We start from the raw sequence: 27,646 nt of genomic DNA, 5'->3' as shown, positions 1-27,646 counted from the left end.
ACTAGATAGTAGAATTCTTTAACTTCATCTACTTCGTGAGCTTCAATCCTGATGTTAAGTTTCTCGCTCATCTCACTTCTGGTATTTCTCATTACTTTTGTTTTTCTTCGATTTACTCTCTATCCATATTCTGTACTCATTAGAATGTTCACCCATTCAGCAGGTCATGTAATTCTTCTTCAATTTCACTCAGGATAGCAATGTCATCAGCGAATCGTATCATTAATATCCTTTCACTTGGAATATTAATCCCACTCCTGAACCTTTCTTTTGTTTCCATCTTTCCTTCTTCAGTGTACTGATTGAACAGTAGAGGGGAAAGACTAGATCCCTGTCTTACATACTTTTTAATCCGAGCACTTCGTTCTTGGTCGTCCAATCTTATTATTCCGCCTTGGCGCTTGTGCATATTGTATATTACCCATCTCTCCCTTTAGCTTTGTTGTTGTTGTGGTCTTCAGTCCTGAGACTGGTTTGATGCAGCTCTCCATGCTACTCTATCCTGTGCAAGCTTCTTCATCTCCCAGTACTACATCCTACATCCTACATCCTTCTGAATCTGTTTAGTGTATTCATCTCTTGGTCTCCCTCTACGATTTTTACCCTCCACGCTGCCCTCCAGTACTAAATTGGTGATCCTTCGATGCCTCAGAACATGTCCAACCAACCGATCCCTTCTTCTAGTCAAGTTGTGCCACAAACTCCTCTTCTCCCCAGTTGTATTCAGTACCTCCTCATTAGTTATGTGTTCTACCCATCTAATCCTCAGCATTCTTCTGTAGCACCACATTTCGAAAGCTTCTATTCTCTTCTTGTCCAAACTATTTATCGTCCATGTTTCACTTCGATACAAGGTCACACTCCATATAAAAACTTTCAGAAACGACTTCCTGACGCTTAAATCTATGTTCAATGTTAAAAAATTTCTCTTCTTCAGAAACGCTTTCCTTGCCATTGCCAGTCTACATTTTATATCCTCTCTACTTTGACCATCATCAGTTATTTTGCTCCACAAATAGCAACACTCCTTTACTACTTTAAGTGTCTCATTTCCTAATCTAATTCCCTCAGCATCACCTGATTTAATTTTGCTACATTCCATTATCCTCGTTTTGCTTTTGTTGATGTTCATCTTATATCCTCCTTTCAAGACACTGTCCATTCCGTTCAACTGCTCTTCCAAGTCCTTTGCTGTCTCTGACAGAATTACAATGTCATCGGCGAACCTTAAAGTTTTTATTTTTTTCTCCATGGATTTTAATACCTACTCCGAATTTTTATTTTGTTTCCTTTACTGCTTGCTCAATATACATATTGAACAACATTGGGGAGAGGCTACAACCCTGTCTCACTCCCTTCCCAACCACTGCTTCCCTTTCATATCCCTTGACTCTTATAACTGCCATCTTCTTCCTGTACAAATTGTAAATAGCCTTTCGCTCTCTGTATTTTATCCCTGCCACCTTTAGAATTTGAAAGAGAGTACTCCAGTCAACATTGTCAAAAGCTTTCTCTAAGTCTACAAGCGCTAGAAACGTAGGCTTGCCTTTTCTTAATCTAGCTTCTAAAATAAGTCGTAGAGTTAGTATTGCCTCACATGTTCCCATATTTCTACGGAATCCAAACTGATCTTCCCCGAGGTCAGCTTCTACCAGTTTTTCCATTCGTCTGTAAAGAATTCGCGTTAGTATTTTGCAGCCGTGACTTATTAAACTGATTGTTCGGTAATTTTCACATCCGTCAACGCCTGCTTTCTTTGGGATTGGAATTATTATATTCTTCTTGAAGTCTGAGGGTATTTCGTCTGTCTCACACATCTTGCTCACCAGATGGTAGAGTTTTGTCAGAACTGGCTCTCCACCTTTAGCTTACCACTAAGTTTTTCGAACATCTTGCACCATTTTATATTGTCGAATGGTTTTTCCAGATTAACAAATCCTATGAAGATGTCTTGATTTTTCTTTAGCCTTTATTCCATTATCAGACGCAAAGTCAGAATTGCTAGTCTGTTGTCTTTCTCTTTCCTGAAGCCAAACTGTCGTCATCTAACAAAGCCTTATTTTCTCTTCCACTCTTCTGTATATTATTCTTGTGATCAACTTGGAAGCATGAGCTAACCTGATTGTGCGATAATTCTTGCACTTGTCAGCTTTGCAGTCTTCAGAATTGTGTGTATGAAATTTTTTCGAAAGTCAGACGGTATATCGCTAGACTGATACATTCTACACACCAACTTGAATAGTGGTGTTGTTCCCACTTCTTCAAATAGTTTAGAAATTCTAATGAAATATTGTCTATCTCTTCTGCGTTATTTGACCTTAGATCCTCCAAAGCTCTATTAAATTCTGATTCTAATACCGGATACCCTATTTCTTCTACGTCGGCTCCTGATTCTTCTTCTATCGCATCAGACAAATCTTACTCCTCATAGAAGCCTTCTATGTACTCTTTCCACCAATCTGCTCTCTCCCCTGCTTTTAACAGTGGAATTCCCGTTGCATTCATAATGTTACCACTCTTGCCTTTAATTTCTCCTGGGGCTGTTTTGCCTTTTCTATATGCTGAGCCAGTCCTCCCGACAATCATTTCTTTTTTTATTTCTTCATAGTTTTCATGGAGCCATTTCGTCTTAGCTTCTCTGCACTTTCTATTTATTTCATTCCTCAGCGGCTTGTATTTCTGCACTCTTGAATATACCTGAACATTTTTGTACTTCCCTCTTTTATCGATCAACTGAAGTATTTATTCTGTTACCCATGGTTCCTTCAGAGTTACCTGCTTTGTACCTGTGTTTTTGTTTCCAACTTTGTGACTGGCGGTTTTAGAGATGCCTGTTTGCCTACAGCTGTACTGCATACAGAGGTATCCCTTATTGCTTTCTCTACAGACTTAGAGAACTTTAGGCGTATCTCCTCATTCTTTAGTACTTCCGTATCCCACTTCTTTGCGTATTTATTCTTCCTGACTAATGTCTTAAACTTCAGCCTGCTCTTCACCACTACTAAATTGCGATCTGAGTCTATATTTGCTCATGGGTACGCCTTACAATCCAGTATCTGATGTCATAATCCCCGTTATCATCCGGCCTTTTCCAAATATAACTCCTGCTCTTGTGATTCTTGGATAGAGTATTCGCTGTTAACTAGCTGAAATTTATTACTGAACTCAATTAGTCTTTCTCCTCTCTCATTAGTTCGGTACCAAGCCCATTTTCCCCTATAACCCTTTCTTCTACTTCTCCCCCTACAACCACAAGCCAACCCCCCATGACTATTACATTTTCATCTCTCTTTACATACTGAATTACCTATCCAGTATTCAGATATACTTTATACTTTCTCTGTCTCTTCATCTTCGGCTTGCGATGTTGGATGTATACCTGAACTATCGTTGTCGGTGTTGTTCTACTGTCGATTCTGATGAGAACAACCCTACCACTGAACTGTTCACAGTAACACAGTCCCTGCCTTACCTTCCCATTCCTACGCGAATCCTACTCCCACTATACCATTTTCTTCTCTCCTGTTGATGTTACCATGTACTCATCTGACTAGAAATCCTGGTCTTCTTTCCATTTCACTTCACTGAACCCTACTATATCTATATTGAATCTTTGCAGTTCCCTTTTCACACTTTATAGCTTCTTTACCGCGTTAAAACTTCTAACATTCCACGCCCCGACTCGTAGAACATTATCCTTTCATTGGCTATTCCATCTTTTTATCACGGTCACCTCCCTTTTGGCAGTCCCCTCCCGGAGATCCGAATGGGGGACTATCTCGGAATCTTTTTCCAACAGCTAGATAATCATTACACACTTTCAATTACAGGCCACATGTACTTCGGACACACGTTATGTATCTTTAATGCGGAGCTTTCCATTGCCATGTGCATCCTCATGCCATTGGTTGTTGCTGAGTCTCCCGCCATCAGCGCCAGTTTCGCACCCTAATGTCAAGAGAGTGCCCTAAACCTTTGTCTGTTCCTCCGCCCGCTTCGAAAAGGCCGTTGACAGAATGAGGGTGAGTTACCGTGCTGGAAGTATCCGCCAAAGTTGATTATTAATCAATAATTGAAGCGGTAGCGGGCTTAGAACATGGGATGGATGTTTTGATTACTAATCACATTACCCCTAGACCATGGGTGCATCCCTTGTTTAGGACAGCGGAGGTGTCTTGTTCTCAATTTCAGTTACGCGATAGTGGATAAGGGTTTTCAGCCGTTTGGAACACTTTGTATTCAACCTAAAGCAATAACTGAATCGCCGGCCGGTGTGGCCGTGCGGTTCTAGGCGCTTCAGTCTGTAACCGCGTGACCGCTACGGTCGCAGGTTCGAATCCTGCCTCGGGCATGGATGTGTGTGATGTCCTTAGGTTAGTTAGGTTTAAGTAGTTGTAAGTTCTAGGGGAATGATGACCACAGATGTTAAGTCCAATAGTGCTCAGAGTCATTTGAACCAATCACTGTATCCGTCAGCATTGTCATTTTTCTAAGGTCACAGTTTTCTGCATGGCAGAAGTGTCGTGAAAGTCTTGTCCTAAGAGTGTCGCAAATAGTTGTGGAAGTGACACAAGAGCCATTTTGTTTTGATTGGTGGAAGTCTTGCTTTGCTGCATACTTGATGAATAACACCAAGTGACGCGGATTTGCGATAGAAGATACTTGGCTACGCTGTACGCCCATTAGGAAGCGTCGCAGAACACACGCAGATCGGTAGCACATATCCTTAAGTTCAGAACACCAGGCCAACCAGCGATTCCATACGGGTACAAACCAATGATGGAGACGCCTTTGTGTCTCCAGAAGGATGTGACTGAATACAGGGGGGATGTACTACTCGTTAGCAGCTACGTGTCGTCATAGACGTGACAGCGGTTGTCACACGTATCTGTAGAATGGATGCTGAGTGGGCAAGTCTTACGTAAGGCTTACACAAGGATTATGAAGTGGTCCGAAACACCCAAATATAATGTCCCCTTTGTGTGCAGCATATGCAGTGAGCTTGAGGAAGCCTAAACCATCCTAATTATGGCTAGTTATCTTTATTTTAAACATTTATAGTCTTTAATCGAGGGATGCTAACTAATGGAACGCAGTGCATTATGCTGGACGGCAAATGCACAAATCTCAATATACATAAATGATTTATATGAATGCGTCGTGTCTGTTCTTTCGGACATAACCATCATCCGCAAAAAATATAAAAATATCAGTAAACCCCCTATTCCTTAAAGAATCGAACTCTCATTAGTAAAACACCTTGAAGCGTCTGATTACCTTACAAATAATTTCATGTGTTAAATATTTGACGTTAAGCACCTAAGCGAGAAAAAGTTTCGTAAGGGTTTGAATTTAAGTTTACAGTTTCCTGGAAGTCATTGTTAAGTGTTCTCATTGTCAAACACTGGATGAGTATCCACACATACCACTGAATTTATCTGCAAGATGATATCATAGTAAGACACATAATTCAACAGATATGACGTCATAAACATTGAAACGCCTGAAAAAGTAGCTTTTGCTGAAGTCAGAGCGCAAATTACCGAGACTACACCCATCCAGTGTCTGATAACAAGAACTTCCAAGAAACTGTAAGCTTAAATTCAAGCCCTTACAGTCTTTTTCTTGCGTAGATGCTTAATGTCAAATATTTAACACATGAAATTACTTGTTACATTCAGTACTGTTTCACCTTCAGTGTCGAATCATTCTTGTGTCTGAAATTCAGCCGTTTCTATTCGTGTTCCATGACTGAGCAGTAAGAATCGATTCACAAATTTTTCCTCTATTTTGAACAGTGTGAAGGAATGAGGAATATTGACTTTGGGTTGAGGCCACAGAAAGTACCTCACATATGGCGCGAAGATTTTTCCAAATGCAACTCTCATAAGTTTTATATTTAGTTAATCGTTAAATTTTTCGGCTTTTTGCTCATGGGTCATCGTCTACACTCACACGACCCTCATAAAAGCCATAAAGCGGAAAAGAAATATTACTACGCCATACTGTAAATCAGCCGCAAGTTTGGCTTAGTGTACTGTAGGTTATGGCACTTGAGCTTCAACGGCCATGGTATTCGACGCCAAGGCATGTTCCACCCGAGTTCAGAGTTGTTAAAATCAAAGGGCTCTATAGATGAAACTAGTAATTCGTATGTTCTGTAAGTCGGGATCTACACGTAACTCAATTTCACTGCACTGTTGATGGGGTACTCATTGGCCAACGTTGACAAACACTGTTTTATCTATGAAATCTACATCTCCGTCTACGTATACATGACTACTCTGCAGTTCAAACGTACATGCTTGGCACAGGTTTTACAGACTCACTCTCAGACTATTTTCCCACCGTTCCACTCTCAAACAGCACGTGGGAAAAAATCAAAATCATTTTACGACGGTCATTTCTCCCTTTGAAGTTGGGGTCAACAAAATATTTTCTTCTTCGTAGGGGAAACTTCGAGGAAAGATCTCCCCGAAACGAAAATATTTTAATAACTGCGACCTCATCAAGCGTATCATATCTGTAATATTGTCTCACGTATTTCGTGGTAATATAAACGAGCTACTGTTCTTTGAACTTTTTCGACGTCCTCCTTCAATGCTACATCGTAAAGTTGCCATATTATGCACCAGTCCTCCAAAAGAGGGCGGAGTTACATAGTGCACACAATCTCTTTAGTAGAGAGTTCTACCAATAAAACGGAGTCTCTGGCTCGATTTCCTCACAACATTTTCTGTGCGATGATTCCACTTTTAAGTTAATCGTGACTGTAATCTCTTGGTGTTTCGTTGAATCGACGACTTTTTGATTTGTGGCATTTATCATGTAACCGAAATTTAATGACTTGTTTAATTATTCGTGTTGAGGACCTCACACTTTAAATTATTTAGGGTCATTGTTACTTCTCACAACAATAAAAATGGCTCTGAGCACTATGGGACCATCTATGGTCATGAGTCCCCTAGAACTTAGAACTACTTAAACCTCCAACCTAAGGACAGCACACAACACCCAGTCATCACGAGGCAGAGAAAATCCCTGACCCCGCAGGGAATCGAACCCGGGAACCCGGGCGCGGGAAGCGAGAACGCTACCGCACGACCACGAGCTGCGGGCTCACAACAATAGATAGGTATCTTGTCCAAATCGTTTTGCATTTCCTTTTGATCTTCTGACGACTTTAGTAGAGGGTAAACGACAACATCATCTGCAGACAATATTATCTCCTAAATAACTTATCTGTAGATCAGATAAATCAAATATCACTCCTGTTTCACTCAACGTTTTCGCACAATTATTACAAACTGTGACCTTCCTGAAAGAAAATCGCGAATCCAGGAGCAGAACTGAAACGATACACCATATGTGCGCAATTTGATTAAAATCCCCTTGTGGCGAACGGTGTCAAAAGCATTTTGGACGTCTAGAAACATTTAATCAACTTGCGGTCCTCTGTCAATAGCACTCATTTGTCCAGTTGTGTTTCATAAGAACGATACTTTCTGAATTGGTGACGCGTACACAAGGTGATTCAGCTGCCCCTACCGATGTCGTTTTATGCAAACCTGCAATTCTGTGTCTCGACTTCGAAAACCACCCTCGTGATTTTCATATTCTCTCGCTCGCTACGCGCAAATCATTAGCCCTACAGAAATAAATGAACAGAACCTTAATGTAGAAATTTTAATGCATGTAGTTAAATTTTGTATTGGGACGCGTTTTCGCTACAGGCCGCAGTTTCCGAGTTATTCAAGACAAACGTACGAAAGTGACATTCAAACATACACACACTCCTACACTCAACATCCTCTGATCAGCACTTCTGGTATGTTGTTAATGGCTCTCCCTCCTATTATTGCATTATTTCCCACCTTTGAACTTCTTTTGTCCTCATTGACTGTTCTTATTACGCTACCGGCTTTGTCGGACACTTACGGACTGTGAAACTGTCGTTTGTGTAAATCTTACCTGACGATTTAGTGAATTTTAACAGCATAAAATAGACAGTTACGTTGTATTCGTCAGGCCTTCTGAATACCCAACTACTTTGCTTGTAGTGATTAAATCTGGATCGACTGTCAACGTGATTAGGTATAGCGTAACGTTTATAAAAGTCGTTTTCCTTTCATTACCGTCACGAGCACGTTTAAATTAATAATAATAACGAAATAGCTGACTATGCTGGTGGCGTAACAGCCCGATCAACAGGGACCAAAGACGGCCGCGGTGGCCGAGCGGTTCTAGGCGCGTCAGTTCGGAACCGCGTGACTGCTACGGTCGCAGGTTCGAATCCTGCCTCGGGTATGGATGTGTGTGATGTCCTTAGGTTAGTTTGGTTTAAGTAGTTCTAAGTTCTAGGGGACTGATGACCTCAGAAGTTAAGTCCCATAGTGCTCAGAGCCATTTGAGCCAACAGACATCATAAAAGGTCGAATATCGGGAATAGTTCGTGCAATCGGAAATTTTTGTACAGCAGTAGGAGGAAGTGACACGAACATCATACTAGAAATACTGACTGATCAGAGTAAATGTGGGATGAATGAGCGTTTGAAGTTCAGTTTTGTAGGTTGTTGTTATTGTTGAATAATTCGAAAAGCGCGACATTCAGCGAAAACGTGTCCCAGTACAGCATTTCACTGCATTAAGTTTTCTACGAAAAGGTCCCGTTCATATTTTTCTGTAGTACTTACAGTTAGCTCGTAGCGCGCGAGGAATTATAAAAAATTTTAAAGGCCTGGTATAGAATTTCGGGCTGGGTAAAATGATATCATTAGGGCAGCTCAATCACCTTGTTTACCAGCAGTTTCTGGGAAACTGAAATACAATGTTAAGTTTCCAGAATTGTTGAAAACAGAGACGAATTCTTACAAGTTGTTGCCAAAGCTTGGGAGAAGTGCGTGCTTCTTGCAGAAGTTGAAGAATAAGCAGAAAAAGAAGAAGAAAAAATAGGAAAAGTTGTGGCAATGTACTGTCCCATGTCGTCGTGGAATGTATTTTCTGTAACTGCGTTACTCCTACAAGTGCTGCAAATCTGAATCAGGAGACGGGTATAACACAATTGCACGTAGTTAACACAACCGTTGAGCACATGGGTGTGCAGAGGTTCATCTAGTACGCAAATGTAATCCTGGATGCATAAGTCCTTACGTCATCGCACTGCCATTTGAAATATTACTTTTTCGCAGCTGGCGCTATCGAAGTCACACCCCTAGCAAAGTAACGTTTGACAGTTGTGGCTGTCTGAGGGGCCCGCCGCAGCGTCGCTCATAAAACGCGATCCATCACCGGCGTCGGTGAAAGAAACTGTTATGACTAATGCTAATATGTGACTCAGAGAAAATTACGGACGTCAACGTTGGCCGCACGCAGTGGGGAGGCAAACGCAATCACGTGGCATTGTCGGCGGACGCATCGCTCACCGCAAATTAGCTGCGGTGTCATCCGCGGTGCGCCTACTCTGCTAGCAGCGCCTAGCGACCGACAGGCGAGGTGCGGTAGCCGAACAAGTCCGAGATGTCCTGTGGCAGCCCCGTACCTCACAACAGAGGACGCCATTTGCCGTTATACATGGTGATCCTAAAGTCTTTCCCTGATTACTACGCTACATATACAGGGTGCTTGAAAAAGAACTCCCTAGTTTTAAGTATAAATTTAATGGGGAAATTAGTGAAAAATTACATCAAAGATTACATAAAGAGAATTCCTTCAAGTTTTGTTTAATGTTAGTAGACGTCAACGTGGGATCCATTTGTTGCCCTGCACACGTCGGGACGATATTCCACTTCTCACCACGTATTCACCAACATTTCAGGTGTAACTGTCCCAACCGCCGCGACGATTCTTTCCCGTAAATGACTGATGTCTCTGATCTTTTCACTGTACACAACATTTCTTATGTGGCCCCAAAAGAAAAAGTCCAGTGGGGTTAAGTCTGGGCTTCATGGTATTGGGCCTATCCACTTTCCTGGAAATCGAGTGTAAAGAGCAGCATGCACGTACGAGGGCCGTTTCAAAAGTCCGTGCAGAAATAAAAACTACTTACGTGTTTGGGGTAAACCTTTTTTTATTTTTCGTCATAATCTCCTTTTAGACTTATACACTTTGTCCATCGCTGTTCTAATTTGTTGATCCCTTCGGAATAACAGGATTTGTCCAAGTCTGCAAAATAGCTATTAGTTGCTGCAATCACCTCCTCGTTTGAATAAAATCTTTTTCCTGCCAGCCATTTCTTCAAATTGGGGAAAAAACAGTAGTTGGAGGGAGCCAAGTCTGGAGAATAGGGGGGATGTGAAACGAATTGGAATCCTATTTACAATAATTTTGTGACCACAACTGCTGAGGTGTGTGCTGGAGCATTGTCGTGGTGGAAAAGGCCTTTTTTCCGGTCCAATCGCCGGCGTTTTTCTTGCAGCTCAGTTTTCAGACGGTCCAGTAACGATGAATCATATGCACCTGTAATAGTTTTACCCTTTTCCAGATAGTCGATGAGGATTATCCCTTGCGAATCCCAATAGACAGTCACCATAACCTTTCCGGCCGAAGGAATGGTCTTCGCCTTTTTTGGTGCAGATTCTCCATTGGTAACCCATTGTTCAGACTATTGTTTGGTCTCAGGAGTATAGTAACGTATCCATGTTTCATCTATAGTGACGAAACGACTCTTAAAATCCGGCAGATTCTTCCTGAACAGCTGAAAACCATCCTTGCAACACTTCACACGATTCCATTTTTGGTCAAGCATGAGCAAACGCGGAACCCATCTTGCGGATAGCTTTCTCATGTCCAAATGTTTATGCAAAATATTATGTACCCGTTCATTCGAGATGCTCACAGTACTAGCAATCTCATGCACCTTCACTCTTCTGTCATCCATCACCATCTCATGGATTTTTTCAATGATTTCTGGAGTCGCAACCTCCACAGGGCGTCCAGGGCGTTCAGCATCACTTGTGCCCATAAGGTCACTCCGAAAATTTTGAAACCACTTATAAATTCTTCTAAATGAAGGTGTAGAATCACATTAATGTTTATCAAGCTTTTCTTTAGTGCCGTGAGGCGTTTTGCCTCATAAAGTAATGTTTAATCACCACACGAAATTCTTTTTCTTCCATTTTTTGATAATCACTCGAATTCCTTGATTCACGCGAATGCCAAACCAACGCTGAAACTTGGTGTGCGTTCTTTCCAAAGATGCTACTAACTAAACATTGCATCAATACGCGCCGGTGGTGCCATCCCTCGGACTTTGCACGGACTTTTCAAACGACCCTCCTAGTTACTGTAATGAGGTGGGGCGCCATCTTGGTGGAAAAACACAAGCCCCTTTTCCGCCTCAATATCGTCAATTTGGGGGAAGACGTACTCTGTCAAAATGTCACAGTAAACGTCCACCTTTACTGTTTTTTCTACAAAAACGAAGGGACCAATCCCACGCCCTTCCATCAAACCGCACCAGACATGAACTTTGTGAGAGTCACATTGATGCTGAATAATTCTGTGTGGATGCTCTGTCCCCCAAATCCCGCAATAATGGCGATTGACTGTTCCACTGACATGCGGAGTACACAGTGATGCTGAGTGGCTGTGCACTGCACGCAAGCCTGGACTGAACTGAGGGAACAGAGGAAAGAAACAGCACTGGTGCCGTCTCAAGGTCAAGCAGACCTGCCAACTGCAGGGCAGCCAAACTAGGAGAGTTGGTGAACCAAGCGCCACAGACTAGAATATTGTATGTCGCTTTCTACAGATTCTAGGACACATTAAACCTAGGGAGCTCTTTTTCAAGCACCCTGTACAGTGGTTGGACGTAAATGCAGATGGTAACCAATCCTGCTGGTTGAGCTGTTTTATGTGACCACCAACGGCACCTGTGCAATGCCGTCAGTGTGTTTCAAGGGTCAGTCGTGTTCGGAACAATGTTCTGTGTAGATACGAGTACATTACATTAGTGCTAAGTGACTTCGAACATTGGCAAATTGTTTGTGCTCGCATGATGGATGCTTTCGTAACCAAGGTAGCCGAAGTGTTTGATGTTTCAAGAGGCACCTCATCGAAGACTTATATCTCGTAGTAGGTTGCAGTAGGCACTGGGAGATGAAGAAGCTTGCACAGGATAGAGGGCTGCATCAAACCAGTCTCTGGACTGAAGACAACAACAACAACAACAGAGGTAAAGCAGGAAAACACCGTCCAGTAAGTCACAACGTGGACGAAAATGTGTGTTGAATGATGTGACAGACTGTCTTTGGACTGTGATGACAGATCCAAAAGTCACTGCAGAACTGAATGTTGCTCTCGTGAACCCTGTCACCATCAAAACAACATGAACGGACATCCAGAAGCTAGAAATTGAAGGACGAGCTTCAATTCCAGTGATGCAAATATCCGTAACGAGGAAACATGTTACCGAGGCCACAAAACCGGGACTACGGAGCAATAGAAGGAAGTCATTTGTTCGGATGTGTCTTGTTGCACACTGTCTGCAAAATTTGCCCCAGTTTACGTCCCAGGATTGAACCATGGTGGGATTTCTGAGATGATTTTGGCAGCAGTATCGTGATATTCCCCGGACCGCATGACTGCTCCGCAACCTGACATTACTGCCAACTTGGGGTGCTCAGGTCCCTCTCATGGTGGAATGTACAGGGTGTTTCAAAAATGACCGGTATATTTGAAACGGCAATAAAAACTAAACGAGCAGCGATAGAAATACACCGTTTGTTGCAATATCCTTGGGACAATAGTATATTTTCAGGCAGACAAACTTTCGAAATTACAGTAGTTACAATTTTCAACAACAGATGGAGCTGCGGTCTGGGAAACTCTATAGTACGATATTTTCCACATATCCACCATGCGTAGCAATAATATGGCGTAGTCTCTGAATGAAATTACCCGAAACCTTTGACAACGTGTCTGGCGGAATGGCTTCACATGCAGATGAGATGTACTGCTTCAGCTGTTCAATTGTTTCTGGATTCTGGCGGTACACCTGGTCTTTCAAGTGTCCCCACAGAAAGAAGTCACAGGGGTTCATGTCTGGCGAATAGGGAGGCCAATCCACGCCGCCTCCTGTATGTTTCGGATAGCCCAAAGCAATCACACGATCATCGAAATATTCATTCAGGAAATTAAAGACGTCGGCCATGCGATGTGGCCGGGCACCATCTTGCATAAACCACGAGGTGTTCGCAGTGTCGTCTGAGGCAGTTTGTACCGCCACAAATTCACGAAGGATGTCCAGATAGCGTGATGCAGTAATCGTTTCGGATCTGAAAATGATTCCCTTGGAAGAAATGGCGGCCCAGACCAGTACTTTTTGAGGATGCAGGGACGATGGGACTGCAACATGGGGCTTTTCGGTTCCCCATATGCGCCAGTTCTGTTTATTGACGAAGCCGTCCAGGTAAAAATAAGCTTCGTCAGTAAACCAAATGCTGCCCACATGCATATCGCCGTCATCAATCCTGTGCACTATATCGTTAGCGAATGTCTCTCGTGCAGCAATGGTAGCAGCACTGAGGGGTTGCCGCTTTTGAATTTTGTATGGATAGAGGTGTAAACTCTGGCGCATGAGACGATACATGGACGTTGGCGTCATTTGGACCACAGCTGCAACACGGCGAACGGAAACCTGAGGCCGCTATTGGATCACCTGCTGCACTAGCTGCGCGTTGTCCTCTGTGGTTGCCGTACGCGGTCACCCTATCTTTCCAGCACGTTCATCCGTCACGTTCCCAGTCCGTTGAAATTTTTCAAACAGATCCTTTATTGTATCGCTTTTCGGTCCTTTGGTTACATTAAACCTCCGTTGAAAACTTCGTCTTGTTGCAACAACACTGTGTTCTAGGCGGTGGAATTCCAACACCAGAAAAATCCTCTGTTCTAAGGAATAAACCATGTTGTCTACAGCACACTTGCACGTTGTGAACAGCACACGCTTACAGCAGACAGACGACGTACAGAATGGCGCACCCACAGACTGCGTTGTCTTCTATATCTTTCACATCACTTGCAGCGCCATCTGTTGTTGAAAATTGTAACTACTGTAATTTCGAAAGTTTGTCCGCCTGAAAATGTACTGTTGTCCCAAGCATATTGCAACGAACGGTGTATTTCTATCGCTGCTCGTTTAGTTTTTATTGCCGTTTCAAATATACCGGTCATTTTTTAAACACCCTGTATGTGCCCCATTGGTAATACTGTGTTCCGAGATGACAAGGTGGCTGTTCTCGTAGCTCGTGTCATCCAGAACTGGTTTTGTGAACACGAGGTCACCACAATCACTATGTTGCAATATTACTGAGTCTTTGTGCTGTATTGTGGAGAGAAGGGTGCTTGATTGCTAGCTACCTCCACTTCGCCATCACCGTTACCTGAGCTTGCCATTATTTCGCAGGAATAATATTGTAAGACTCCCTTGAAAACCATATAGAACTAATATTTACCTGTTACGAGAAGACTGCAAGCTGTTATGAATGCACACGGTTTTTCTACACTGTATTAGGCACGGTAATGTTCTGTGTTTTCCGTGTTTCCATATTATTGCTCATCCCATGTATGTGGTTTGGTCAAAATGGTAGGTTAACTCATATAGTTTTCTTATGGATATACATCCACACAAAATTCTAATTTTGACCAATACCGCCTGCTGTAGGAATATGTGACACTTTGTAAACATCCTGTAGAGTGTGATTAAAAAAATTTAAAAACTAACGTCACATCGGACATACTTGTGTAATTACATAGGAAGAGGGGTTCCCAAAGGCACTCCGGGGCTATTAAATGGCGTTTGAAGGTCAGTTTTGTACGTCGTTGTTGTCGAATGATTCGAAAAGCGCGACCTCCAGCGAAAACGTATCCCAGTACAGCATTTCACTGCATTAAGTTTCCTACAAAAAGGTCCCATTCATATTTTTCTGTAGGACTTACAGTTAGCGCGTAGCGCGCGAGTAATTATAAAAACTTAAAAACTAACGTCACCTCGGGCATACTTGGTTAATTACATAGGAAGAGGAGGTCGCAAAGGGACTCCGCGGCTATTAAATGGCGTCGCAGTTATTTAGCCACATACTACAAATGGGCGCCCACTAGAAGAGATGTTCAAAGCATCGAGAAATGCCTGACATCGACTATGCGTTGAACAGTGCACCTTCTCAAAGATACCTGGTGTATGGCGAAGACATACTGCTGCGACTAGATCCTCCAGCGAAATAACAAGTGTCTTTTCACAAGGCCCTTCAGATAACCCCATAGGAGAAACTCGATTGGGGCCAGATAGGGTGACCTTGGAGCCCGTGCCACCAATCCAGAGGCCAGGAAAGGTTGCCTGCAGACGTGCCCTCACCTGCGGAAATGTGTGGGAGCTCAGTCGTGCTGAAATCGAATATGACAACGATGGGAACATCTTTCAGCATGTCAGGTAGAATCTGTCGCAGGACTGCGAGATACGTGCGACTGTCAAATCGGTCCGGAAGGATGTACGGCCCAATTAAACCGTCGCGGACGATGGCAGCCCAGCCGTTAGGGGTACATTTGCGTTGTGAGCCATGCGTACGTGTAGCATGTGGGTTCACATCCGCCCATGCACACAGGCTTTGAACGTTCAGCACGCCCTCGATTGAGAACGCAGCCTCGTCGGCGAAGAGGACACACACACTATCAAGTTTCGATCTGCAGCCGATTCTTACAGAAACCACCGCGCAAATCCCATGTGCTTGTTGAAGTCCAACGGTTGCAATGCACGGACGCATAGGAAATGAAACTGATGTAGTCCTTCGTCGTATACAACGTGCCATAAGGAGGGTTGTCGGATATCAGTGGCAGACTTTCGAGAACGCTTTCTTCCATCTTAACTGTCCGTGTAGTTCCTTGGCGACCAGCATTACGCTTGTACAAGTGAAATGAGGCGGTTTCGTACAGTCGGCGATGCAAGGTGGCGAATAATGTGTGGCACGGCACCTATCTGTCGGGATAGAGGAAAGTCCACTGGACCTGACGGGATACCGATTCGATTCTACACAGAGTACGCGAAAGAACTTGCCCCGCTTCTAACAGCCGTGTACCGCAAGTCTCTAGAGGAACGGAAGGTTCCATATGATTGGAGAAGAGCACAGGTAGTTCCAGTTTTCAAGAAGGGTCGTCGAGCAGATGCGCAAAACTCGATCTGTTGTAGAATTTTAGAACATATTTTTTGCTCGCGTATCATGTCATTTCTGAAAACCCAGAATCTACTCTGTAGGAATAAACATGGATTCCGGAAAGAGCGATCGTGTGAGACCCAACTCGCTTTATTTGTTCATGAGACCCAGAAAATATTAGATACAGGCTCCCAGGTAGATCCCATTTTGCTTGACTTCCGGAAAGCGTTCGATACAGTTCAAATGGCTCTGAGCACTATGGGACTCAACTGCTGAGGTCATTAGTCCCCTAGAACTTAGAACTAGTTAAACCTAACTAACCTAAGGACATCACAAACATCCATGCCCGAGGCAGGATTCGAACCTGCGACCGTAGCGGTCTTGCGGTTCCAGACTGCAGCGCCTTTAACCGCACGGCCACTTCGGCCGGCTTCGATACAGTTCCGCACTGTCTCCTGATAAACAACGTAAGAGCCTACGGAACATCAGAGCATTTGTGTGGCTGGATTGAAGAGTTTCTAGGAAACAGAACACAGCATGTTGTTCTCAATGGAGAGACATCTACAGACGTTAAAGTAAGCTCTGGCGTGCCACAGGGGAGTGTTATGGGACCATTGCTTTGGTGCAGGGAGTGGCAACTGACCCTTAACATAGACAAAAGTAATGTGTTGCGAATACTTAGAAAGACGGATTCTTTATTGTATGATTATATGATAGCGGAACAAACACTGGTAGCAGTTACTTCTGTAAAATATCTGGGAGTATGCGTACGGAACGATTTGAAGTGGAATGATCTTATCAAATTAATTGTTGGTAAGGCGGGTGCCATGTTGAGATTAACTGGGAGGGTCCTTAGAAAATGTAGTCCATCAACAAAGTAGATGGCTTACAAAACACTCGTTCGACCTATCCTTGAGTATTGCTCATCAATGTTGGATCCGTACCAGGTCGGGTTGACAGAGGAGATAGAGAAGATCCAAAGAAGAGCGGCGCGTTTCGTCACAGGGTTATTTGGTAAGCGTCATAGCGTTACGGAGATGGAGATGTTTAGCAAACTCCAGTGGCAGACTATGCAAGAGAGGCGCTCTGCAACGCGGTGTAGCTTGCTGTCCAGGTTTCGAGAGGGTGCGTTTCTGGATGAGGTATCGAATATATTGCTTCCCCCTACTTATACCTCCCGAGGAGATCATGAATGTAAAACTAGAGAGATTCGAGCGCACACGGAGGCTTTCCGGCAGTCGTTCTTCCCGCGAACCACACGCGAGTGGATCAGGAAAGGGAGGAAATAACAGTGGCACGTAAAGTGCCCTCCGCCACACAACGTTGGGTGGCTTGCGGAGTGTAAACGTAGATGTAGATGTAGATATTTCGCACGACACAATTGCACGGGTTGTCGCCCACTGCAGCTGGCCGCGCCGTAAATCAGATGCATCTCAACCATTTCGCGGTACGTGTAGCTAGCCATATTAGTTCCAACGCGTCCTCGGCGTGGATGGCGGACAGTCTCCTTCTGCTGTTTCTATAGCAATGCCCTCTTGTGACCGCAGCGCTTTCTCGTGGCGTTTGCGACGCCTGGGTCCTATCTGAATACAGATCCTTGTTGTAGGCCCGATTTGCCGGACCAGTTTGTAAATATTTGTTTGAATCACCCTGTACAGTGTAAATATGGAGACGTTTGTGAGCTTCCCTCACATCGTACCATCAACTCCAACAGCCCTCCGTCCTCTTCACGTCTCTCTTCGTCTCTCTCTCTCTCTCCCTCTCTGTCTCCCTCTCTTCCTCATCGTTCAGTACAGGCCCAGCGCCTCCGTCCGTCGGATAGCATTCTCCGGGCCGCGCCGCGTCCTAATACGAAACAGCACCCCGAGAGGCAATCTAATATATCGAAGGAGGCGTGAAGTGCATCGGGTCCTTGCCGGCTGCGGCGGCGGGAAAATTCCTGCGCGCCATCAATAAAGCTATCACGGCGCCGACGCTGATGGATGGCCCGCTCCATCACCGGTAATTCCTTCCAGCGTTTTATCTGTGCGTCCGCCGCGTGCCCGTGCATGCTGGCAGCCGATGCTCCGCTCTCGCCTCTCTGCATGCATTCAAACGTCAGCGGCGCGGCCGGAGGCATTCCGTAGAAATTAAGTGGCAGCATCCGCCTGCATGTTTACACGTTTTTTGAAGACGGCTACTGAACCATAATCGCTACTTTGCACTTGAGAAGATTCTAGTACTATTTCTGAAAACTCGTTCGTTTTAACGTAAAAGACAAATACGAAGACCTCGGCTGTAAACAGTGGTGAGGCAAACTGGATGGGAAGCAGTGTTATTGCATGTCAAGCATGGTACGTGGTGTGCTTTATTCATACTAGTTGATACTGAAACGTCCCCTTAGAAAAATTAATGAATTACTGTGCTGGTAAACCCCTTACGGTATTTGATTTTCAAACAGCTGAGTAGAACTGAACGTGCTCAGACATTTCGCTCTTTACTTACCCTGATCAACACTAAACTGACACACAATATTTTTAGCGCAACGCAATCTGACTTTCAATAATCCCTACAAAAGAATGGCCCTGACTAACATTAACCTATTACCTTTCACAAATCACTTACCTCACAAATATCTTCGTTACTCGAACTACTGCAATACAGCGAGCGCCACTACTGCCAGCTAAATAAAAGATTCAAACTACTGAAGGCACTAATTACTGATAGGCATAGTTATCAAATGAAAGATTTTGATAGAGAACAAACAATGTATTTACCTTAATAGTGTTCAAAAGTCATAATATATATATCAGTTCATGACATCCAATCTTACAAATTTACTGTCTCTGATGGACACAAGTCCAGATCATCCGCTCTCAAAACTCCGCCATCTCTCTCCCCACATCCACCACTGCTGGCGACTCACCTTCAACTGCGCAACGCTACGCGCTGTTAACAGCCAACTGCCCAACACTACAGTGGCAAATATTACAACAATGCCAACAAGCCACAGACTGCACACAGCACAGCAAGTGATTTTCATACAGAGCGCTACGTGGCATTACCAATATGAAAACATAAACAGCCTACTTATATCAGTAATGGCAGTTTTTCCGGATGTGTCCATGTAAATAGTGGTAATTGCCAAAATCCTGGCTGCTCGTAGTAGCAACACGTCCGGTGTTTTTCGCCAGAAAAACGCTTTTCAGGAACGATTTGAGTATATCTGCGGATGATGTGGGCAATCTTCTGAATATATTCCTAAACGCAAATGTGATTCAAAATGTGTTACTAATCAGGTAATCGTGAATAAATTTTTTAGCAAGTAAACAGTGTTAAGTTGAGTCCCTTGGAAATATTTAACTGAATATACGTGTCAGTGTCATAGCAGGAATCGTAGAGGACATCCTTAACATTGCGCTGAATCATAGATTAATTTTTGAGGTTGTTATACAAAAACTGGTAATTCATATCTTAGTACCATAAACTCAAAAAAATGAATGAGGTGTTTCACATTAACATTTTGTTAACTCGGCGAGCAAGTAAACACTTGTAGGTCAGTGTTTAGTGAACTCACTTTGCTACACTCCTGGAAATTGAAATAAGAACACCGTGAATTCATTGTCCCAGGAAGGGGAAACTTTATTGACACATTCCTGGGGTCAGATACATCACATGATCACACTGACAGAACCACAGGCACATAGACACAGGCCACAGAGCATGCACAATGTCGGCACTAGTGCAGTGTATATCCACCTTTCGCAGCAATGCAGGCTGCTATTCTCCCATGGAGACGATCGTAGAGATGCTGGATGTAGTCCTGTGGAACGGCTTGCCATGCCATTTCCACCTGGCGCCTCAGTTGGACCAGCGTTCGTGCTGGAAGTGCAGACCGCGTGAGACGACGCTTCATCCAGTCCCAAACATGCTCAATGAGGGACAGATCCGGAGATCTTGCTGGGCAGGGTAGTTGACTTACACCTTCTAGAGCACGTTGGGTGGCACGGGATACATGCGGACGTGCATTGTCCTGCTGGAACAGCAAGTTCCCTTGCCGGTCTAGGAATAGTAGAACGATGGGTTCGATGACGGTTTGGATGTACCGTGCACTATTCAGTGTCCCCTCGACGATCACCAGTGGTGTACGGCCAGTGTAGGAGATCGCTCCCCACACCATGATGCCGGGTGTTGGCCCTGTGTGCCTCGGTCGTATGCAGTCCTGATTGTGGCGCTCACCTGCACGGCGCCAAACACGCATACGACCACCATTGGCACCAAGGCAGAAGCGACTATCATCGCTGAAGACGACACGTCTCCATTCGTCCCTCCATTCACGCCTGTCGCGACACCACTGGAGGCGGGCTGCACGATGTTGGGGCGTGAGCGGAAGACGGTCTAACGGTGTGCGGGACCGTAGCCCAGCTTCATGGAGACGGTTGCGAATGGTCCTCGCCGATACCCCAGGAGCAACAGTGTCCCCAATTTGCTGGGAAGTGGCGGTGCGGTCCCCTACGGCACTGCGTAGGATCCTACGGTCTTGGCGTGCATCCGTGCGTCGCTGCGGTCCGGTCCCTGGTCGACGGGCACGTGCACCTTCCGCCGACCACTGGCGACGACATCGATGTACTGTGGAGACCTCACGCCCCACGTGTTGAGCAATTCGGCGGTACGTCCACCCGGCCTCCCGCATGCCCACTAGACGCCCTCGCTCAAAGTCCGTCGACTGCACATACGGTTCACGTCCACGCTGTCGCGGCATGCTACCAGTGTTAAAGACTCCGATGGAGCTCCATATGCCACGGCAAACTGGCTGACACTGACGGCGGCGGTGCACAAATGCTGCGCAGCTAGCGCCATTCGACAGCCAACACCGCGGTTCCTGGTGTGTCCGCTGTGCCGTGCGTGTGATCATTGCTTGTACAGCCCTCTCGCAGTGTCCGGAGCAAGTATGGTGGTTCTGACACACCGGTGTCAATGTGTTCTTTTTTCCATTTCCAGGAGTGTAGTAAACAATGTTAACTAATTAATCACGTATTTTAACAATAAAATTTTAGATAGAATTTACGACTTTTAAAATATGTCGTTACCCAAGAAATATCTCAAAACAATGACTTATCCCAATAAAAAAATAACAATACTTGAAATATCTTATACATGAGAATGTATTGAATGTGTACTGTGGAATTTCTCAAAACAATCAACTTGTCCCTGACTACTATTTACAGCCGAGGTTTTCATATGCTTTCCTGCCAGCGTATTAGTGAGATGAAGAAGAAACAGCGAAGTAGAAGGAAAAAGAGTAAAGATGGTAGTGTAGGTCGTTTTAAAAAATTACATTTGCTGTAATTTGCGGTACATTCCATGAATACCAAACATAATCCCTAACTAAATCAGCATCTATGTTCTCACATTTGAAGTATCAACTTATCATTCATGATGTTCTACTCCATCATAAAGCAACTATCTTGGTTCTCTTCGGAGTTTTCTTAAGAATTTAACTCATCTTTTTTACAAGGACTTCTCGCAGTTTATTTTATTTACTTAGTAGCTGACAAACAAGGCATTCTGTTAATTTTCTTTTAGAAACAAAAACAGAAGATGGACTGTGTCTGAAGCGAAGTATTGAGAAATTCATTCCCGTGCATTTGTGAAAACACCTCTGAAATTATGAAACAGTCGTACAAAGAAATATGCGTGATGTACAAGTGTATAAGCACATTATCCAAATTAACAAACATGATTCCTGACAGGTTCCATATGCTAATTGCAACTGTTTCGTCCGTCCATAACATGATTTGTGAATGTATCTGTGGCAACGCTTCTTCATTCCTCTACAGACGGCTATAGTTTTCGCCTATAATCGTTTGTCCTTCGCGGTTGAAAGCTGCCAGGCGCCAGGGATCCTTAAGTTGACTCGAATGAGGGAGTGTCTTATTAGTAAACAATAAATGTATTAAAACTTCATGAATGCTGCGCGATTTTTTCCACTTTTCTCGTTGTTTATGCTGTCATATGTCCTGCTCTATATGTCCTTCAATGATACAATTATGTAGGTGAATTCAGTGGCATATGTGGATACTATCAGTAAAATATGTTTGAAATGGAGTTAGTAGTAATGCGTTTAAACTTCATGCACAATGCAGCAGTTTTTCACGCCTCTCACTGTTCATGACGTCATATCTTCTGAACTATATGTGGTACCATGATATAATTTTGTAGGTTTATTTAGCAACTTATGAGGATACCGCCTGCTAAATATAGTGCTCATGAGTAATACACTTCAACGTCGTACATTATGTGTCAGTTTTTTTACGCATCTAGTTGTTTATGACATCATATCTTCTTAACTATGCCCACAGTGGCTGTTACGTCACGTTAAGGGATATCTGGAACACACATACACACACATGTTCATACATATATACATATATCTTTATAATATGTATTTATTTGTTTATTAAATACTGACGTACGTCTAGGTCTCCTACCTTTCGTACTGAAACGGACTCTATGTTTTATATAATTGATCAATTATAATTTTTGTTACCCACCTACGTAGCCGTGGTCACTAACGCACAACTGTGCGGTGGCGCACGATGCGGAGGTACGCTGATTCGAAGACTAGTGATGAATGTAATTCCCACTACTAGTATTTGGTCATAGAGCGGAGGACACATGATGGTGTATTGTTCGATTGTCAGTCTCTGCGCCACCGTCATGGAAAAATAAAGGCTTGCCACCGATTTGCTCCGGATGAAGAGCTGGACGCCTGGGTAAGAACATGGCAACCGCAAACATTTTTCCATGAAGGCCTTAACCGTCTTGTCTCGCAGTGGGATCAATGTGTTAACAGTTACGTTGATTACTTTTGAAATAATATGCAGTTTACTTACTTTTTTCGATCTGTCTTGTTTTTACTTGACTGTCCCTTATAAGTTGTGGAGCCAAACAGCTTTCTGTGGAAATTTGAATGTGGCGTTTTTCTGGAATTTTTACTTCAGGCTAACATCCTCTTATCTTTATGGAGGACGTGCTAGAAACCAGTGGGAGATGATGTAGTGGCTGTTTGCGGTGTTCGTTTTCCAGTCCACAGGACAAATCTGTCTGTCTTTTGAAAGTAGTTAGACTGCTTAAGAGGAAGTGCTATTTTAGCGTAGTCTTGTGGGTCAAAGTGTGGCTGACGCTGCTTATTTAGCTGATAATGTATATGTAGCAGTGCACATAAGCAACCACGGTCCGCCAAAAGCCACTTGCGAGAAAACCTAAGCAGGTTTCCATCGCGTAATTCGTCTCACGCAGCGTACCGCACGACACTAACGAGGAGAACACGGCAACTACCATAACTCGATTTCTCAAAAAATTCTCTCATTGGAGGAAGGGTCGAAATAAGCGAACAGGTGTCTCGTGTTATCCGTAGGCACTCGACCGTTTCTGACAAAACAGTGAACATGGTTTTTGATGTACTTATTGCCTTTCAGCACATAACAAATCAGCAGAAGTGGGAGCACAGCGGATCACGTCACGTCTCTACATCCTTTCCCTGTGTTCGAAACACGAATTATGTTTTTAAATGCGAACATTTTAGGTCAGGCTTTACCGTGACTGTTATTGTCATTAGATGTACAACAAATTTACTGTTACCAGTCACTGTTTATTTATCTCCACGACGCGCTTCAAAGGTGGATTTACATTTGTTACTACGACATTTGTGTGTGGGTTGTGTTACGAGGTTTTGGAGGAACTTGTGGCACTGTCAAGTGGTGAAACAAAACACTATTTCAGAACATGATATTGGGTTTCTTTTGACAAAAAATTAAATGTATATCCAACGGTAAACATAAAACAAGTGAAATACAGTACCTCCAGTCGTCACAGGTTCCTTTCGCTGTGGTAACACACCACATATATACTGTCATATTTTGTAAACAAATGTGGCGTTGGAAACTACTGGGTGCAAGGATCGTATAGCAGAAGAGAAAACATTATCACGAAGCACGAAGAATATTAGAGAGTAAATTTTAAAGGACTTGGAGATGGCCGCGCGGGATTAGCCGAGCGGTTTAGGGCGCTGCAGTCATCGACTGTGAGGCTGGTCCCGGCGGAGGTTCGAGTCCTCTTTCGGACATGGGTGTGTGTGTTTGTCCTTAGGGTAATTTAGGTTAAGTAGTGTGTAAGCTTAGGGACTGATGACCTTGGCAGTTAAGTCCCATAAGATTTCACACACATTTGAACATTTCGAACTTGGAGATGTTTACTTTGAGGTGTCAAATACATGCGTTCGAATAAATACTTCATATGGTAAATAAATCCGATTTTGACAAGTCAAAACAGCTTAAACTTCATACACGCTTATACAATCAGGTGACATGTCACAAACTTTTAGTGCAATAATCATATTGGCTACATTGTTAAAATTATACACAAATAACAATTTTGGTTGGGAATCGCAGATAGATATGAGAGGCTGAAGGCAGAGGGAGAAGAAAAGAAAGAGAAAGTGAGACGGAGACAGAGGGTGGAAAGAGCAAACACTACAAAGAAGCGGGTCTTAAGATTATAACCGTTACATGTAATAACTGCCTAATGCTTGGGGTAATACATTGGTTAATGCTTTAAAATATGCAGGTGGATGTACAATTTGTGCCAGTAGTCGATATACATATAGTTTCAAGTTGACAAGGAGTACAACTAAACACCTAGAGATTACTGTCACGATGAACTTAAAGTGGAATCATCGGCCGCGAGGAATTAGCCGAGCGGTCTAGGGCGCTGCAGTCATGGACTGTGCGGCTGGTCCCGACGGAGGTTCGAGTCCTCCCTCGGGCATGGGTGTGTGTGTTTGTCCCTAGGATAATTCAGGTTAACTAGTGTGTAAGCTTAGGGACTGATGACCTTGGCAGTTACGTCCCATAAGATTTCACACACATTTTCTTTGACAAGGAGTACAAGCTGTTGGTGTGATGATGTAGCTGTAAATGAGGTCGAACCCTTGTAGATTTGGCGGCTGTCACGGTAGCATAACTAAATATTTATGGTAAATATTAAAGGGTGTGTGTGTGTGTGTGTGTGTGTGTGTGTGTGTTTGTGTTTGTGTTTGTGTTTGTGTGTAGTATCACCTCTGTTTTCAGCAACTGCCGGCGTCATTAAAATTGCAATGCACACACACACACACACACACACACACACACACACACACCTTAAAATTTACCATTAATGTTTTGTTATGTTAAATTGGAAATTTGTGGTAAGCTTCTATTGGACCAAACTGCTGAGGTCACCTGCCCCTAGGCTTACACACTAATACTTAATCTACCTTAAACTAACTTATGCTAAAGACAACACACACACGCATATCCTCGGGAGGACTCGAACCTCCGTCAGGTGAACCGCGCGAACCGTGGCAAGGCTCCCGAGACCGCATGACTGCACCGCGCGGCCGGGTTTGGTTGATTTGGGGGACGAGACCAAAGAGCAAGGTCATCGGTCTCACCGTATTAGAGAAGGAAGTCGGCCGTGCCCTTTCAAAGGAACCATGCCGGCATTTGCCTACAGTTATTTAGGAAAATCACAGAAAACCTAAATCAGGATGGCTGGGAGTGGGATTGCACCGTCGTCCTCGCAAATATGAGTTCCTCGCTCGGTTCGGGCTATGGCACTTGTGTTCTCCTTGTAAGAACTCAAGGATTATTTCGCATGACTCTATGGAATCTCCTAGGTAGAGACGAGAAGGAACGTTTCAAGGTTTTGTCAGCTTCGTTTCCTTAGCACAATAGGAGCTGTAACGCTGACAGTCGCAATAACGAGATCAAAACTTGTCGGGGTGAGTGGTGATGGGGTGGGGAGGGGAAGGGGTGGGGGAGACGAAGGCCACGAGTGCTGCGTACACTCTATAAGAAGCACACGGATGTCTATCACGGCCCCACGCGTTCGCTTTCTGCTCGATGTTGCTCTTCCCCCTCGGGCAACGCCGTGATGCGGGCGATCAGGCGGGTACAAAGACGTCGCCGCGTGGCCCGGATGGGATTGCACTCGGGCGTTCCCCGCCGCTGCCGCGGCGCGAATAATTTCGTTTGCGGCCTGGCTCCGTGTCTGTGACTGCGGTCGCGCGCCGCAATCAACGCGGATGGACGGGTTAAGTGCGGGCGCCAGCTGCCGCGCGGTGCGGTCCAGGCGCGGAGTCAGCCCGGTGCAGTCCCGAGGGACGGCGGCGGCCCCCTGGGAACCCGGCCGCTTCAGAACGTCCTACGTCGCCTTTGTTCCTGTATCTGTGCGCGGTCCAAAACAGACTGGAAACGTCCAATGAAACGTTACACGCTGGTGTACATAATTAAAACAACAAAAGGAAACTTTGCAGGATTGCTTTTATTTTGCCACAAAAGAGTGCAAACAGGTGATGGTAAATAAAATGTGGAATGGTAGTAATCCGTTGTAGTTGCTACATATTTTATTACAATCAAAAGCATTACAAAATCACAATCACAATAATACAGGAGACTGCCTTACAAGGCCATATCACTTGGACAAATAACAATTTCTTTAACCGGAACAAGACCCATAAAAATTTAAACTTGAATATGACTAGGTAAATACACTCAGGTAAAGCTTTACTTAAATAGTACAAATGTCCACGCAATTCTCAACAGAACTCTCATTGCTTCCAAACAGCTGAGGAACAGGTTAAGAGTAAGAACACAGATCTTTCAGGCTTTGGTTAGCCAACTTTCCTAAACAAAAACCGAGCGAGGTGGTTAGCACACTGGACTCGCATTCGGGAGGACGACGGTTCAATCCCGCGTCTTATCATCATGATTTAGGTTTTCCGTGATTTCCCTAAATCGCTCCAGGCAAATGCCGGGATGGTTCCTTTGAAAGGGCACGGCCGACATCCTTCCCCATCCTTCCCTAATCGGATGAGACCGATGACCTCGCTGTCTGGTCTCCTCCCCCAACAATCCAACCCGATCAACCTAAACAAAACTATATACAAATGACTAAAACAATTAAGGAGGTGCTTTAATTGTGACGAAACCAATCTTCAAATTTACTTACTCAGTTGATTAATCAACAATATTCTTAGAATGATTACAACTAGAACATGATCAAAGGACAATAACCCTAAAATGAAGTTGCTTCAAAATTGCTTGTGAATTAGTGATAGACACGAGCAGACCAAGGATTCAAATCAATACGAGATATCCACAAGACAGAAAATGACATAGAAATGTATTCAACTTTGCACTGCGGTGGTGGTGGTGGTTAGTGTTTAACGTCCCGTCGACAACGACGTCATTAGAGACGGAGCGCAAGCTCGGGTTAGGGAAGGATTTGGAAGGAAATCGGCCGTGCCCTTTCAAAGGAACCATCCCGGCATTTGCCTGAAACGATTTAGGGAAATCACGGAAAACCTAAATCAGGATGGCCGGAGAGGGGATTGAACCGTCGTCCTCCCGAATGCGAGTCCAGTGTGCTAACCACTGCGCCACCTCGCTCCTTTGCACTGCAATTGAACTTCAGATGTTATA

The sequence above is a fragment of the Schistocerca piceifrons genome, chromosome 7, assembly GCF_021461385.2.
Source record: "Schistocerca piceifrons isolate TAMUIC-IGC-003096 chromosome 7, iqSchPice1.1, whole genome shotgun sequence".
Classification (NCBI taxonomy): Eukaryota; Metazoa; Arthropoda; class Insecta; order Orthoptera; family Acrididae; genus Schistocerca; species Schistocerca piceifrons.
This window is presented reverse-complemented; position numbering follows the sequence as displayed.